We start from the raw sequence: 16,975 nt of genomic DNA, 5'->3' as shown, positions 1-16,975 counted from the left end.
TATGTATATATTCTTTTTCAGATTCTTTCCCATTATAGGTTATTACAAGGTATTGAATATAGTTCCCTGTTCCATATAGTAGGTCCTTGTTGTTCATCTGTTTTATACATAGTATTGTGTATCTGTTCATCTCAGATTCCTAATTTATCCCCCCCTTTCTTTTTGGTAACCACAAGTTTGTTTTCCATGTCTGCGAGTCTATGTCAGTTTTGAAAATAAGTTTATTTGTACCATAATTTAGATTCCACATATAAACAATATCATATGATGTTTGTCTTTCTCTGTCTGACTGACTTCACTTAGTATGATAATCCATAGCTCCATCCACTTTGCTACAAATGTCATTATTTCATTCTTTTTTGTGGCTGAGTAATACTCCATATATACACACACATATACCACATCTTTAACCATTCAGCTGTGATGGACATTTAGGTTGCTTCCATGTCTTGGTGACTATAAATAATGCTGCTACAGTGGCCCAGATGGTAAAGAATCTGCCTGCAATGCAGGAGACCAGGGTTCAATCCCTGGGTTGGGAAGATTCTCTGAAGAAGGAAATGGCAACAAACTCCAGTATTCTTGCCTGGAGAATTCCAGGGACAGAGGAGCCTGGTGGGCTGTAGTCATGGGGTCGCAAATAGTTGGACACGACTGAGCAGCTAACATTTTCATCTGAATACAGGGGCTCATCTTTATCTTTTCAAATTAGAGTTTTTCACCATTTCCGGATATATGCCTAGGAACTGGATTCAATATGTGATGTTGAGACTGACTTTTTAAAGTCAGCATAATTAGCTGTGGTACATATACACCATGGAATATTACTCAGCCATTAAAAAGAATTCATTTGAATCAGTTCTAATGAGATGGATGAAACTGGAGCCGATTATACAGAGTGAAGTAAGCCAGAAAGATAAAGACCATTACAGTATACTAACACATATATATGGAATTTAGAAAGATGGTAATGATAACCCTATATGCAAAACAGAAAAAGAGACACAGATGTACAGAACAGACTTTTGGACTCTGTGGGAGAAGGCGAGGGTGGGATGTTTCGAGAGAACAGCGTCGAAACATGTATATTATCCATGGTGAAACAGATCACCAGCCCAGGTTGGATGCATGAGGCAAGTGCTTGGGGCTGGTGCACTGGGAAGACCCAGAGGGATCGGGTAGAGAGGGAGGTGGGAGGGGGGATCAGGATGGGGAATACATGTAAATCCATGGCTGATTCATGTCAATGTATGGCAAAAACCACTACAATATTGTAAAGTAATTAGCCTCCAACTAATAAAAATAAATGAAAAAATAAAAATAAAAATAAATAAATAAAGTCAGCATAATTCTCTTGAGATTCATTTAATCTGTTGCATGTATTAATAGTTTATTCCTTTTTATTGCTGAATAGTATTCCATAATATGGATGTTATACAGTTTGTTTAAGCAGTCACCTATCAAAGGACATTTGGATTGTTTCCAGTTTGGGGCTAAGATAAATAAAACTTCTATGAATGTGCATATGTAGGTTTTCATATAGACAAAAATTCTCATTTCTCTGAAATAACTGCCCACAAGAAAATTGTAGTTTATAAGAAACTGCCAATCTATTTACTGAAGTGACTGTCCCATTTTACATTCCCACCAGCAATAAATAGTGATCTGGTTTCTTCACATCCTCACCAGCATTTGGTGTCGTCACTAATTTTTATTTTAGCCATTTTGATAGGTGAATAGTGAAATCTCATTACAGTTTTAATTTGCATTTCCCTACCAGCTAATGATGTTAAGCATCTTTTCATGTGCTTATGTGCCATCTGTACACGCTTTTTAATGAAGTGTCTTTTCATGTTTTTTGCCCATTTTCTAATTGGATTGTTTGTTTCTTTACTGTTGAAAGAGTCCTTAACAAAAGTTTCTCTTTTTAACATTCATTTTGGAATACCAGATGTGCTAAATAAGAATTCTGATCAGATGGACGCTGCCTATGAAAATGGGTAAAGACCATCTTGAGCCTCATATGCAGAATTATCATGCTCCCCAGTGATGTGCAATTCAGCTCACGATCTCTTTTATATCCTATTTTAAACCAACAATGGACTTATTGTGGGTATTCACTAAAAATAATCTGATTAAGAAATTTTTCAAACTACAGTGGCCATAATTCTCCGGTGGCCAGTACACCGCTGAGTAGTCAGACACCTGGTGACGGCTCCCATCCGATCTGTACTCCCTTCCATGCACCCCCCTCTGATGTGCTCTTAAAGACACCCATATATCTCCCTTTGGTAAAAAGAAAGAAAATCATTACTATTTTAACATATTGTCAATATTTGAAATGGTCAGAAGAAAAGACTCCAGAATCAGATAGCTTAGGGCCAAACCCCCGCGTCACCATTTAGTAATGGCATTAGGTCTGTTCAGTACAGTTGTACAGGTTGTGCACTGCATACGTGCATACAAATGAGGAGGTGAGGAGGTGAGTAGGGGCTGAAATTCAGATTGCCCTATATTTGTCAAGCCAGCCTGAAATCAACTCCATCTGGATCAAGGGGCTGCTTCTTCCTCACATAAAGATGCTAACCACTGGCCAAACTACAACAGTTGAGCTGTATCTACCCAAAGGGACATCTTGTTCTAATTCAAAAGGGAAATGCCTTTCCCTGATTTACCTATAGACTCTTGTAGGCTAGCAGAGGCACTATGCTGTTTCACCTTGGGCAAGTTACTTAACCTCTCTGGGCCTTGGTTTTCGTAGCTTTGAAAGCACCTTTCTCGAAGAATTATTGCAGGGATTAAGTGGGTTAATTCCTGTAACCCTGGGTTGGGAAGATTCCCTGGAGGAGGGCATGGCAACCCACTCCAGTTTTCTTGCCTGGAGAATCCCCATGGACAGAGGAGCCTGGTGGGCTGCAGTCCATGGGGTCACAAAGAGTCGGACACAGCTGAGCGACTAAGCACAGCACAGCAATTCCTGTTAGGCGTGGCATCTGGTGTAGGATAACTTCCCAACAAATCTTAACTCATTGTCATTATTATTCCTTTCATCCACTGGTGTGGATGACTGGGTCACCTGTGAGCCGGTTTGAAAATCAACAATTGGAAAATGCTAGTTCCATGCACGGCACAAGATCAGGACAATATAATTCTTCATTAAATGGCAGGGCATCTGACTTTCAGTTTCAAAATGCTTCAAGATACAGAAAGCTCTCCTAACATTGGGGCTGGCAGATGAAACAATACAAGGAGGCGGGCAGTGCGTCCTTGGGCCTGGAGACCAGCCAGCCTGGCTTTCAGGGTCAGACCCTCAGTCCTTGGCTCTCTCCTGCTAGCCTCCTGTGATGCTTCCTCAAACAGTTGATTTTTCTTCCGTTTCCTGAAAGATGTAAGGTTTTCATTTCTTTTCCTTGAGAAAATCCCCACTGTACTCTGCCAGTACTTTCTCACCCAGAATAATAGTGTGAGTATCTGAAAGGGACTTCAGAGGTCAACTTGTCTGCTTGTTTCCAAGCTCCAGAGGATGAAAGAATTGTGCGGAAAGCATATTAAAACGCGGGTTCTTAGACCTCATTTCTGGAGATTCTGATTCAGCATTTCTGGAGTGAGGTCCAGGTGGTTTTCTTTTTAACTAGTCCTTTTGGGTGTTGACTCACCTCCTCTAAAGCTCAGAGAGGGATATGACTGACTCAAGGGCACACAGCAATGAGCCGAAGAACCAAGACTAAACCACAGACTTTACTTGGCGCTATTTCCCAGCAGGCACTGTTTCCCTTATGGCTTTTTTCCCTCATCCACACCCTCTCACCAGCTTTTAGTTTCTTGATGTGAAATAGCAAATACTTTTAGTGGCTTTGCCCTCGTGTGAACTCTGGGGTCTCAGCTGGATGGTCTTGGAGTAAAATACACCCATCATGTCCAACCAGCAGTAACAACTTACTGGGGTTGGCTCGAGGTTGGTTTAACAGAGGACATAGGGTCTCTGGATTTCAGGGCAGGAGATTCACTCCTTCCTAACAGAGGATTAGAAGCAAAATTGCCGAAGACAGAGATATTTGCAGCTATCTGCGGCACAGCAAATAGAGTAGGACAAAATGAAGAATCTCCGTGCTTCTGGACAACACCAGAAGGAGAAGGGAAGTCTCGGGAAGAGGGGAATGAAAGGGGTTTTCTGGGAGGCTTATCCGGAGGACAGCCCATGGGCCATCCAGCCACTTGACGCGACATCTGGTGCATGAAATATTAACTGAAGGGGGAGCAGTATCAGTCACTGTGCCAAGTCCTGGCTGAGACCAACTCTCACTACGGGGAAAAAGAGAAAGCAATGAGTCTTTCTGCAGAGACAAAAAAAAAAAAACCTTTTCTGAAGACAGGTAACACATTGGAAAATGCACGTGCAAATTGCACAGGGCTGCAGACACGCTCGTATGGGCAAAAGCAAACACGTGGATCTGCACACCAAGCATGCACACATTGAAACACAGACGGGCAGGAGTGGACGTGTGCATGCACAAGGCACATACCTGCAAAATCACAAGTGTAGTTACACACATACCATACAAGCATAAATGTGCTTAAGACGTGCCAGCGTGCCCTGAATTCTCATTCCTATCACCTGACTGTGAGATTCTTCAGATGGAAACTATGTCTTATGCATCTCAGCAGCCCCAAAGCTCAGAACAGGGACTGGAGTAGAACAGGCATTTAGCAACATTTTGTTTAACTTTACACAGACCTGAACCTGAGCTAAAACCATTCTCTCATGGCTTCACCACCGAGGACAGATGTGCTCAGAGACTTTTTTCATTGTTTCAGAAGATCTCAGGCCTAACTGTGGATCTAAATATCAAGGCAAAATGGGATTGCTTCCCTTGCAGTCCTAACTGAGAAAGTCAATACGCTCCCACGGCTCCAAAGCTGACAGCCACGAAGAGAAAAGTCCACAGCAGTTACTGGTCCTGTCCCCGATGTGGGCGTCCACCCCACCCGAGGGGGACTCAGCTGCCCTCTCAATCAAGAGTTTCTTTGTTTACACTTTTTTCTAAACAGGGGATTTCTTGATTTATTTTTGGCTGTGCTGGGTCTTCCTGCTGCACACTGGCTTGCGTTAGTTGTGGCGAGTGGGGGGTACTCTTTGTCGCAATGCACAGGCTTCTCTTGTTTCCAAGCAGAGGTTCTAGGGCACGCGGGCATCAGTGGTTGTGGCACACAGGCTTTGTTGGCCAGTTGCATGCAGAATGTTCCCAGAGCAGGGATTGAACCTGCATTGGCAGATATTTTGGCAGGTGTTCCCTGCATTGGCAGGTGGATCCTTAACCACTAGAATTTATTTGTTATTGGGAATCATTGTTGGACCCCTAAGGGTCCACGCTGCCACGCTCAGTCGTGTCCCACTCTGCAACCCCATGGACTGTAGCCCGCCAGGCTCCTGTGTCCTTGGGATTTCCCAGGCAAGAATCCTGGAGTGGGTTGCCATTTCCTCCTCCAGGAGATCTTCCTGACCCAGAGATTCAACTCATGTCTCCTGCATTTCCTGCATCGGCAGGTGAATTCTTAACCACTGCACTACCTGGGGAGACCTAAGCCCCTCTAAGCTTTCCAAAGTTTTTTTTTTTTTTTTTCAGAGTCAGCCTTTCTGGTCTGTACACGGCAGATGAAAGTTTAGTTCTTGTATTAGTTTCTTGAGGCTGCCATAATGAAAGACTATGGGGTGACTTAAAATGACAGAATTTTGCTTTCTCATGGTTCTGGAAACCAGAAGTACAGACTTAAGTTGTCATCAGGGCTGCCTTCAGGGGCTCTACGGAAGAATCCATCTCTTGCCTTGTCCAGCTTCTGGTAGCTGCCAGCACCCACTGGCTTGGGACCATATCCCTCTAATCTCGTAGTGAAGGAGCAGAAAAGTATATATTGCCCATCACAATGCAAAGCAAGCTGCAAGACCAAGTTCAACACCGTGGGTTTACTGAGCATGTTTTTCCCATGGAGGTGGGAGGGAGTGGATATTTCAGACAACAAATAATTGCTCTAACACAAAAATTTTTCCAGTAGTCATATGTGGATGTGAGAACTGGACTATAAAGAAAGCTGAGCACCGAAGAATTGATGCTTTTGAACTCTGATGTTGAAGAAGACTCTTGAGAGTCCTTGGACGGCAAGGAGATCAAACCAGTCCATCCTAAAGGAAATCAGTCCTGAATATTCATTGGAAGGACTGATGCTAAAGCTGAAGCTCCAATACTTTGGCCACCTGATGTGAACAACTGACTCATTGGAAAAGACCCTGATGCTGGGAAAGATTGAAGGTGGGAGAGGAAGGGGATGACAGAGGACGAGATGGTTGGATGGCATCACTGACTCAATGGACATGAGTTTGAGCAAGCTCCAGGAGTTGGTGATGGACAGGGAGGCCTGGTGTGCTGCAGTCCACGGGGTCGCAAAGAGTTGCCTACAACTTAGCGACTGAACTGAATTGAACTGAACTGATGCTCAGTCTTGCGATAATTCATTTTGCTTATCAAATGCTTTCGTCTCCATTTCGACACCTGTATTTCCTTGTTCAAATAGCCTTATTAATGGTTACAAAATGATGAGATTCTGAACTACCAGGGAATTAGATTCTCTGTTTCTTCATTCTCATTACATCTTTTGTTTTGGTGTGTGTGTGTGTGTGTGTGTGTGTGTGTGTGTGTGTGAACTCATTAAGCAGTCTGCATTGTAATTCTGTGTCTCAAGGATGTGACATTACTGAATGATTTGACAGTTTCATTGTTTTATCTAACACTGAATCTCACACCTTTTCCTTCCTGCCCACCACCACCGTAAGTGATAGAGGTGACAAATATCCAATTTGTGAGCCTCCATTGTAGCTGGCAATATGTCACAGTCCAGCCAATGAGACACGGCAGATTCTTCAGGGAGATCTTGGGGAAAGTCTTAACTCTCCTAAGAAGAAGAAACACTTCAGTTGACTCTGCCCCTTCTTTTCTGCCTGTCTTGAATGCAGATGTTATGTTGTTGACAAACATTAAGGAAATACATAGAGAATCATAAAAATTGTAGTTAACATCTTTGAACTACTGAATCAACACCAGTAGCTGTGTGCCTCATATAGGCAGGGTTATCTATTACTTGTAGTCAGGGACTTCCCTAACTATACAATTTTTTTAGGACAGGGCTTGGCAAACTACAGCCCATGGGCTAAATCCAGCTGACCACTCGTTTTTATAAATAAAGTTTTATTGGGATACAGCTACGCCCATTTGTTTGTTGTCTCTGGCTGCTTTTCTGCTGCAATGGCAGAACGGAGTAACAGACACCAGCAGGCCCACAAAGCGTAAGCTATTTGCTCCCTGGCCTTTTTCAGAAAATAATTTGCCAACTCTCTGCTCTAGGACAAAGGTTATAAATTATTTCTTTCTTATATCTCTCAATGCCTAGCACAGTGCTGGTACACAATAGACATGAAACAACTATCTGATATAATAGCAATAGCATCAGCTGTCATTTATTGAGCACTAACTTTGCCAGGTGCTCAAACAGTCTTGGTTTATCATCTCATTAAACCTGCACAATACCCCAGTTGGTTGGAACCATTGCCTTTCTGGTGTTTCTCTTGTGGCTCAGCAGTAAAGAATCTGCCTGCAGTGTAGGGGATGTGGGAGACACGGGTTCGATTCCTGGGTCGGGACGATCCCCTGGAGGAGGAAATGGCAACCCACTCCAGTATTCTTGCCTGGAGAACCCCATGGACAGAGGAGCCTGGTGGGCTACAGTCCATGGGGTCACAAAGAGTCAGACACAACTTAGCTACTAAACAACAACAGCCTTTCCACTCTACAAATACAGAAACTTGGGGTCATTCAACAACTAGCCCAAGGTTCTAAAACTAGCGAAGGACAAAACCAGCCCTCCCGTCCAGGTCTGGCAGAGTTCAAAGACGGTACTCTTAACCTTGGGCTCTCCTGTCTCCCGTGCATCCAGCTGAATCTGATCAGAGATTCCCAAGATAGTAAGAGGAGCTCCAGCCTCTTTTTGACACCAACCTGGTTTATGAATAGTCATTTCTTGAAGGGAAACTTCATCACACCTCCTTGGAGAAAAGATCCTCTTGGCAAATTGAAAACAATTACTCTGGATTGCAGAAACCGAGGGATTTTACAACCAACAAACAAACAGAAGGTGTAAATCTCTCCCCGAGCATTGGCTGAAAAGGAGTGGTAAGGACTTCTACGTGGTCATTCTTTCTCTCTGCTCATCTGAGATGTGTCCAGACAAAGAGAATTGTGCTTCCTGCCTGTCAACTGCCTTTGATTTTAAGATAAGTATCTTGTCTCACCTTAAAAAAAAAATCCTTCTTGCTCATTGTGAGATTTCTCCCAGCATGACTTAGATTGAGGTATACGGCAGAGGATTGACAAGAACCCTCTGCTCATCTCAGAGGTTGGCCGCCCAGATGCCCAAGGTGATTGAATACAAATCACTCAGCTGCCTCCAAGGGGAGGAGGAGGAAGACCTAGGTGGGTATTTGTCACATCAGAGTCTTTTCAACAGCTTGATTCAAAGGTCTTGTCAGAAGGTGAGGGACATTTTCAGATCAAGTTAGTTCAGACATTGTTGGCAGAAATCCCATGGGTTTCTCTTAGTAGACTACATAGAAATGGAAAAATCAGCCTGAGGTTTAACTTGAATTTCTGTTCAATTTATCAACAAATGCATTTATGGATTTATTTTAAACCTTCTATTTTGTATTGGAGTATAGCTGATTAACAATGTAAAAGCTTCAGGTGAACACTAATGGGACTCAGCCATGCATGAACATGTATCCATTCTTCCCCAAACTGCCCCCGCCGCCCCCCCACCCCAATCCAGGCTGCCACATGACATTGAGCAGAGTTCCCTGTGCTACACAGTAGGACCTTGTTGGTTATCCATTTTAAGTATAGTAGTATAGCAAACACATTTTAAAAGAAAAGGGAATGAATATTCATTGAGTACTTACTATGTGCCTGAAACAGTGTACTAAACAGTATGTACTAAACACCAGAAACTTTCATCTAAATCAATAAATTATCCACTTTATGCATTGTGTCCAAACATGTTAAAAGCCTTGTGCACATATTAATTCAACTCTCACAACCACTTAATGTAGTAAATACTAATATCATTTCTTTAAATAAGGAGAAGTAGGGCAGGAGAAGTATATCAGCTGTCTTTTGCAGCTAACAAACATCCCCTAGCCATAATGGCTTTAAAAATCAAGCATTCATTTAGCTCACGATTCTGAGTTAGTTGAGGGTTTTTCTGATCTGAACCAGTTCAGTTGATCTTGGCTGGGCTCTCTTGTGCAACTTTTGTCAGCTTGGGGATAGGCTGATGGCTGGAGGGAGGATGGTCACAGGCACATGTCTGGGGGTTGGAAGACTGTTGGCCGGGAGACAAGGCATCTTGTCTATCTCATCATTGGGCCAGCTAGTATGGCGGTCTTCACCTGGGTCCAAAGTAGCTGGAGAGGACAAACACAATCTCGAGTTTCTGCTACTGTCTCATTTGCTGTTTTTTCCCAAGGCAAAGCAAGTCACCTGACCAATCCCAGAGCCCCATAGAAGGGATGACCTATTTACATGCAGATGTAAAGAGAACTGAATGCAGTGAGGCATCCGTCTCCCACAGAGAGGTCATGTCCCTTATCTAAGATCACACAGCTCACAAGTGGTGGGGATAGGATTTCAATCCAGAGTCTGACTCCAGAATCTGTGTTCTCAAGTACCCTGCCATTCCACAAAATGCTACTTTGCTTTATTCTCAAAAGATTAAATTTTAAAACTCTAAGAAAAGTGTTAGTCGCTCATTCGTGTCCCACTCTTTGAGACTCCATCACAGACCCATGGACGGCAGCATGCCAGGCTCCTCTGCCCATGGAATTCTCCAGACTAGAATACTGGAGAGGATTGTCATTCCCTTCTCCAGGCAATCTTCCAAACCCAAGGATCGAACCTGGGTATGCTGCATTGAAGGCAGATTCTTTACCACTGAGCCACCAGGGAAACCCCTAACAACTCTAAAGAGAAGGGTTATTCCTAGCTCTATTTTAGATTTTGAAAACAAAAATCTGAACCTCGGGGGAGTTAAATAATTTCCCTGAAGTCACATAACAAGGAAATAAAGGAATCTGACTCACTCTTAAAATCTCTCTCCCCTGCCTCACACTAATACCCACCTGTGCTTGCTGAATCAACCTGTGCCCAGAAGCACCAACCAGGGACCATTTTCAGAAAGTAAGAGCTGGGTTGTCAACACCGGCTAAAGTCTTCCCTAGCCACTTTTCCCAACTATTGCCCCGAAGTTTTATTCCCATTCAGGAAATTAATTTCTGTTTAGCAGAGTGGTAGGTGTTGTAGCATTTAGAAGAAATGAAACAGACCAATTTCCAGCTCCCTGGATGCTTACAAAGTGCACAGTTATGAAACAGCAGATGCTAACTCACAATGAAGTAGGTGGATGTGTGAACAGATGGAAGCAATTATGGGCAACTGGAAGGTGAGTGTAAATGGGCTTAATCAGGGAAGACTCCCCAGGGGAGGTGGGCTGGAGGAAGAGTGGGATTCAGATGGACAAAGAAATAACCTATCTTAGAGCTACACCTTTCTTAGAAAAATGTGAGCATGGGATACATAATGGTTAAGTTTCTTTTGTGGTGGCTCAGTGGTATAGAATCTGCCTGCCAATGCAGGAGATGTGGGCTCAATCCCTGGGTTGGGGAGATTCCCCTAGGGAAAGAAATGGCAACCCACTCCAGTATTCTTGCCTGGAAAATCCCAAGGACAGAGGAGCCTGGCGGGCAACAGTCCATGGGGTCACAAAGAATCAGACCTGACTTAGAGACTAAACAATAACAGTAACCAACTGAAGCCAACTGAAGTTTAACAAGTAGACTTTCAAATTCAACACGAGAATACAGAACCCAAGATGGCAGTGCCCCAGGGAGTTGGGCGTAAACTGAAATGAAGGGCTCAAATGTCATCACAGTGCCTTCTACTTTTTCTCCCTGTTATTATTTCTTAGCCAACAAGCTTCCATTTCTTCTTACAAGGTAGATGATGGCTGCCTCTCAATTCAACTTCAAGCTTCCAACAGAGTGACTCTGATTGGCCCAGACTGAAGCATCTGTGTATCCTTCATCCAATGAGCTTCTCTGGCGGGGGCCAGCATCACAAACATGGTTGCCAGGGAAGCTAATTGAGGGCAGTGGCTTCTGCGGTTGGACAAACACCACAAACTCTATCTATGAAGGGTATACCTTGAGAGATTAAATGGCGGTGAGCCTAACTGAATCTCAGAAGTTTTGAAGGATGGTAGGTGGGAAGAAAGCTAGGGAACTGCCAGTGGAGGGCACTGAATTCTAGCCAGAGTACATTAGTCTAAGACTCATCCATAATCATAAGCCTCGAGAGAGATATCACAGAGAGGTTTGAAATCAGGAAAATGACACCGTTGAAAATTATATATTTCTCTTGTGAAAGCAACACATATTCATTATGGGAATTTTGGCAAATACAGAAAAGTAAGCTATTATTTCCTTCCATTCTTGTCCTCACACAAACATGCTGGCATCTGGCAATAGAGGAGGGTCACTTTCAGAACCAAAATGTTTAACCATCCACAGTGGAAATCACCTATTAAGTTCTGGATCATGTTCTATAAAAGTGTTATATCTTACTTGTACTCACTTGACATTATCATTCCCTTGGTTTTCAGATTAAAAATTATACAAAGTGTCTTTAGACAGCATGTTATTGTTTCTGCTGTTGTTTGGTTGCTAATTCATGTGCGACTCTTTTTGTGGGCCCCATGGACTAAGCCCATCAGGCTCCTCTGTCCACGGGACTTTTCCAGGCAAGAACACTGGAGTGGGTTGCCATTTTCTTCTTCATGGGATCTTCCCGACCCAGGGATCGAAACTAGGTCTCCTGCATGGGCAGGAGTGTTCTTTTTTTACCACTGAGCCACCAGGGAAGCCCAAACAGTGAGGTGCTTATGAGCAATGGAGTTCCTGCCATGACTCAGATTCAAACTCAGGTTGCTGTGGTCACAACAGAGTCCTACCCACTATACGACTAGATTGCCATAGTGAACTTACCCATTCCCCCATGGTCAGACAGTTAGAGCATCTCCACTTGTCACTATTATAAATGACTCTGTGCTGAATATTCTCATTCTAAAACCTCATCCCTGTATGTAATCAGTTCCTCAGCAATGGAATTATTGGGTCACAGGGTGCATGCCTGCTAAGTTACTTCAGTCGTGTCCTACTCTTTGCAACCTTATGGACTGTAGCCCACCAGGAATTCTGTCCATGGAATTCTCCAGGCAAGAATACCAGAATAGGTAGCCATTCCCTTCTCAGGGGATCTTCCCAACCCAGGGATCGAAACTGAATCTTCTGTGGCTCTTGCACTGCAGGCCGATTCTTTACCACTGAACCATCTGGGAAGCCACGTCACAAGGGAGGAATGTTTTTAAGTCTCTTGACATACATTGCAAGTTGTCCCTCCAGAAAAGATGTGCAAAAGGAAACATTCCGCCGGGCATGAAGAGAGTATTAATAGACCAGAAGGCAAGTTTGGGCAGGTCCATTAGATTATTGCCCATGATTGATGGCATCAAGACCAGTTAAGGTGGCAGCACCGTTTTCATTTGATCTGCAAGGAGATCAAAGCAGTCAGTCCTAAAGGGAATCAGTCCTGAGCATTCATTGGAAGGACTGATGCTGAAGCTGAAACTCCAATACTTTGGCCACCTGATGCGAAGAACTGACTCATTGGAAAAGACCCTGATGCCGGGGAAGATTGAAGGCAGGAGGAAAAGGGGCTGACAGAGGATGAGATGGTTGGATGGCATCACCGACTCACCGACTCAATGGACATGAGTTTGAGCAAGCCCTAGCAGTTAGTGATGGACAGGGGAGCCTGATGTGCAGAAGTCCATGGGGGCTGCAAAGAGTCAGACACGACTGAGCTACTGGACTGAACTGAACCATTTTCACACTGTAAGAGCCTTTTCATGGGGCCCTAATCCTCAAAGTCCATTAGTGAGAACACGCTTTACCCTGGATTATCTTTTCCAGGGTTGATCATTTCTCTGACACTTTTTTCCCCACATTTTTATTTCTAGTCAGTGTATCCTTTTATAGACATGCAATCTTTAGCTATAACAACTTCAGCAACGTCTTCCTCCAGCCTAGAAACCTGAGCTCTTTCTTTGCTATCTGTCTCTGCCCAGATTCAATGAATAGTGATTCCATAGTTTGATTACCAGACAACTGTTTCTTTTCTAATGTCCAGGCTAGTTGTTTGGACGGAATGGGAGGATATCTTTGTTTCATTGCTAAACTGCCTGCAACATATGCATTCCCATTGGATGGTCATCACTGCCATGTTATGGGTTGGAAAAGAACGTCCAGACACAGAGCATTGCAGAAAGAAGTGAGTTTATGAAGAACAAAGAGCAGAGATAATGTGGGCACTGTGAGCACAGCAGGCCAGCAGCTCCTCATAGGCCAGGGGGAGTCAATGGTTTTTGTGGGTTTGTGATCTGCTCAGTCACAGTCCGACTCTTTTCGAGCTCCCACCAGGCTCATCTGTCCATGGGATTTTCCAGGTAAGAATACTGGAGTGGGTTGCCATTTCTTTCTCCAGGGGATCCTCCCAACCCAGGGGTGGAACCTGCGTCTCCTGCATTGGTAGGCGGATTCTCTACCACTGAGCCACCAGGGAAGCCCTTTTTGTGGGTTTGCTGTCAATTTTTATAGCCTCAAGACAAAGAAAATTCCTGTGGGAAGGTTGGCGCTAGGTGATTGGTTAGGGTGACTACCAAGGTGGGCATTTTGCCTAGTTCAGGGTCAGGAAGCCTGCTGGTGATGATCAGGGGCGGCAGAGGTGGGGTAGGCTTTTGGCAATGGTTACAAGGGGGTTCAGTCAGCTTCAGAGGTGGCCTTGGTTCTGGGCTCTGCCTCTATGGCCTTGGGACAGGACTCCACACATGTGAAGTGGATAAAGAAAGAGAGGAAAATTGGATGGTTCTCCCAGGAGTTTAGATCTCATCAATGGCCCTGCCAGAACTTGAACCTGACACTGTTCTCTTGACATCATCTTCCAAGGCAGAGAGATTGGTTCTACAGCCAGTTAAAAAAGTTGTGGAATGGGACTTGCCCAGGGGTCCAGTGGTTGAGGCTCCACCTCCTTCCAATGCAGGAGGGATGGTTGCGATCCCTGGTTGAGGAACTAAGGCCCCGCATGTCACAGGGTAAGACTGAAAAAAAAAAAAAGTTGAGTTCATCCAGGCAGCTAAATAGATGATCCGCCTACTAAAAGCAATCCGTTTGCATATGTCTGCCACAAACATATAAAAAAAGAAGCCGTGGCTACAGGAAACTGGAGTGAGGCATAGGATCACAAGGAAGGAGAGGAAGAAACTGAATGTGAAAGTCTTCTGAAGGAAGGAACTACACTGGCAGAAGCCTGACTGTGGCGCGTGCTCAGTCATGTCTGACTCTTTGCAACCCCAGCTCGCCAGGCTCCTCTGTCCATGGAATCTCCCAGGCAAGAATACTGGAGTGGGTTGCCATGTCCTCCTCCAGGGGATCTTCCCGACCCAGGGATGGAACCCGAGTCTCCTGCATTGGCAGGCGGATTTTTATCACTGAGCCGCACGGAAAGCCCCCTATCTACAGTGGGAGAAAATAAAATCCAAAGACGGAAAAAAGAAGAAAATAATGTTGAGCATCTTCAAACACACGGATCCAGCTGTCCTTAAGGCAAATAACTCTACCCCCACCACTCCAAGTGACATTAGCCAGGAAAGCCCCGAATGATGTTGCCCATGCCAGTTGGAGTCAGGCTTCTTGTTGCTTGCAGTGGAGAGTAAATTATGTATGAATTACACTGCCTCTCCAGATCCATATACAGAAATGCAGAGAAAGAGATGGCAGAGTCCTTGGAAAAGAGTGAGTGTGCTTTGTTAGCATCCAAAACCTCCCTGTCAGCTTAACCTGCCTTCCTTCCATCTCCCCAGTGAGGTCTCTCCTACTACTGATAGGAATTTTCTGAGCTTCTGCAGCCTGGCTGTTTCACCAAGCACTACAATCTCCATGCCAGAGTTTGGTTTCTTGGCAGCTCTACAAATTTGTTCCCTTGGGATAAGGGAGCAAAGGTTAGGCCTGTGCAGGGCTTTAATCAGTAGTGTGTGACCCTGAAGAACAGGCAGGAATCAATAATATATCTCCATGCACAAGTTCTTTTTCATCTTCAAAACAACAGTATCAAAACATTCATGCCAGACTGCAATTGACAAAGTCATTTTTTTTTAAAAATTTATTCTTCCCTTTCTTGCTCTTTCATGAAAGCCATAATTGAATGAGTGTACCACATGGAGATGAGAAAGAATCATTTAGAAAAACTCAGAAAATATGGTATTTCCTAGTGGGTTTGTTTCTCCCCCGCCCCCCATTTTTGAAAAGGCCAACTGCAGTTTCTAGAATGCTTGTTGGATGAAGGGTGATGGGTAAGAAAAAGGAGGAGAAGGTATGTTTAGAGAGGAGAAGGGTGTGTTTAGTGAGAAATTCCTCTGTTAACTCATGAAATACACAGATGCCTCAGTTCACGACACAGAGGGCCTGCAGTGCATGTATGTGGCAATTGGCCAGATGGTAACCATGGTCATGGCCCAGTGATGCCAATGGGCAGCCAGCTTGAGGACCACTGGACTAGCCTGTGTCCCCAGGCCAGGTAACTTGTAAGTAAGCCAACAGCCCTGACTAGCCTTTCCAAAAGCAGATGATGACCTTAGCATTGGGCTCCCTGGTGCCTCAGACAGTAAAGAATCTGCCTGCAATGCAGGAGATGTGGGTTCTATCCCTGGGTCAGGAAGATCCCCTGGAGGAGACATGGCAACCCACTCCAGTATTCTTGCCTGGAAAAGCCCATGGACAGAGGAGCCTGGTGGGCTACATCCACAGGGTCGCAAAGAATCAGACATGACTGAGAAGCTAACACTTTCTTTCACTTAGCATTGAGGTTTACATTTGAATGAATAAGAGAGATCTGATCTACTAAAATATTCAACCTCCATGACCTTGACTTTTGGGAAATGTGGTTCAAATGGGGAAGGGTGAGAAATAGGAAAATATATGAAATCATCCCTCTACATTTATTTATTAATTCACGAACTCATATTATTCATGAGTACAATGTGTGATATGAAGTAGGCTCTTTGGGTATTGCATTGGACAAGACCTAGTCTGTGACCTCAACCAAGACAATTAAATTAGAATGAGAAAGTGATGGATTAGAATACAGCATGCTGAGTGCCATGAAAATAATGGCAGGGTGTGAATGGATCCTGCAGCCATGAAAGGAGGAGAAGCAAACACAGGCAAATGGCTCATGGGAGGATGAGACTGAAGCAAAGATGGAACCATTACTGTGGAGATGCAAGAGATGCGATAGCGAAACTGGTGAAGGTTAGACCAGTGATTCTCAACTTGCCTGCACGTGAGAACCATCGGGGGGCATAGAAAATACTAACACCCAGTTCCCACTCCAAACCAATTAATCAGAACCTTTTGGTGGTGCAATGCAGACATCAAATTTTTTTTTCAGTCTCTCCAGGTAATTCCAGTGACTTGCTAGTTGCTAGCTTTTGAAACACTAGACTTGATTATAAAGTGTCTTGTTACTAATCTAAGGAAGGGCTATGAATTATTTTTTTTAATAAAAAAGAAAGGAAGGACTTCTGATACCAAGGAGGTAATTAGATCTAACAAAGGGCAATAAATTTTCAGACTGATTTAAATGGCTCCAGGTCATTTTTCTCTTGCCAAACAGAAGATCAACTTCTAGAAGTAATTAGGATAACATAACCGTTAAGGGCAGAGCTTTGTGAAACAGGACTGGATCTGAGACCTAGCAGATTGTTC

Source organism: Cervus elaphus, chromosome 10 (genome assembly GCF_910594005.1).
Source record: "Cervus elaphus chromosome 10, mCerEla1.1, whole genome shotgun sequence".
Taxonomy (NCBI): domain Eukaryota; kingdom Metazoa; phylum Chordata; class Mammalia; order Artiodactyla; family Cervidae; genus Cervus; species Cervus elaphus.
The sequence above is the reverse complement of the archived record's forward strand: the minus strand, read 5'-3'. Positions refer to the sequence as shown.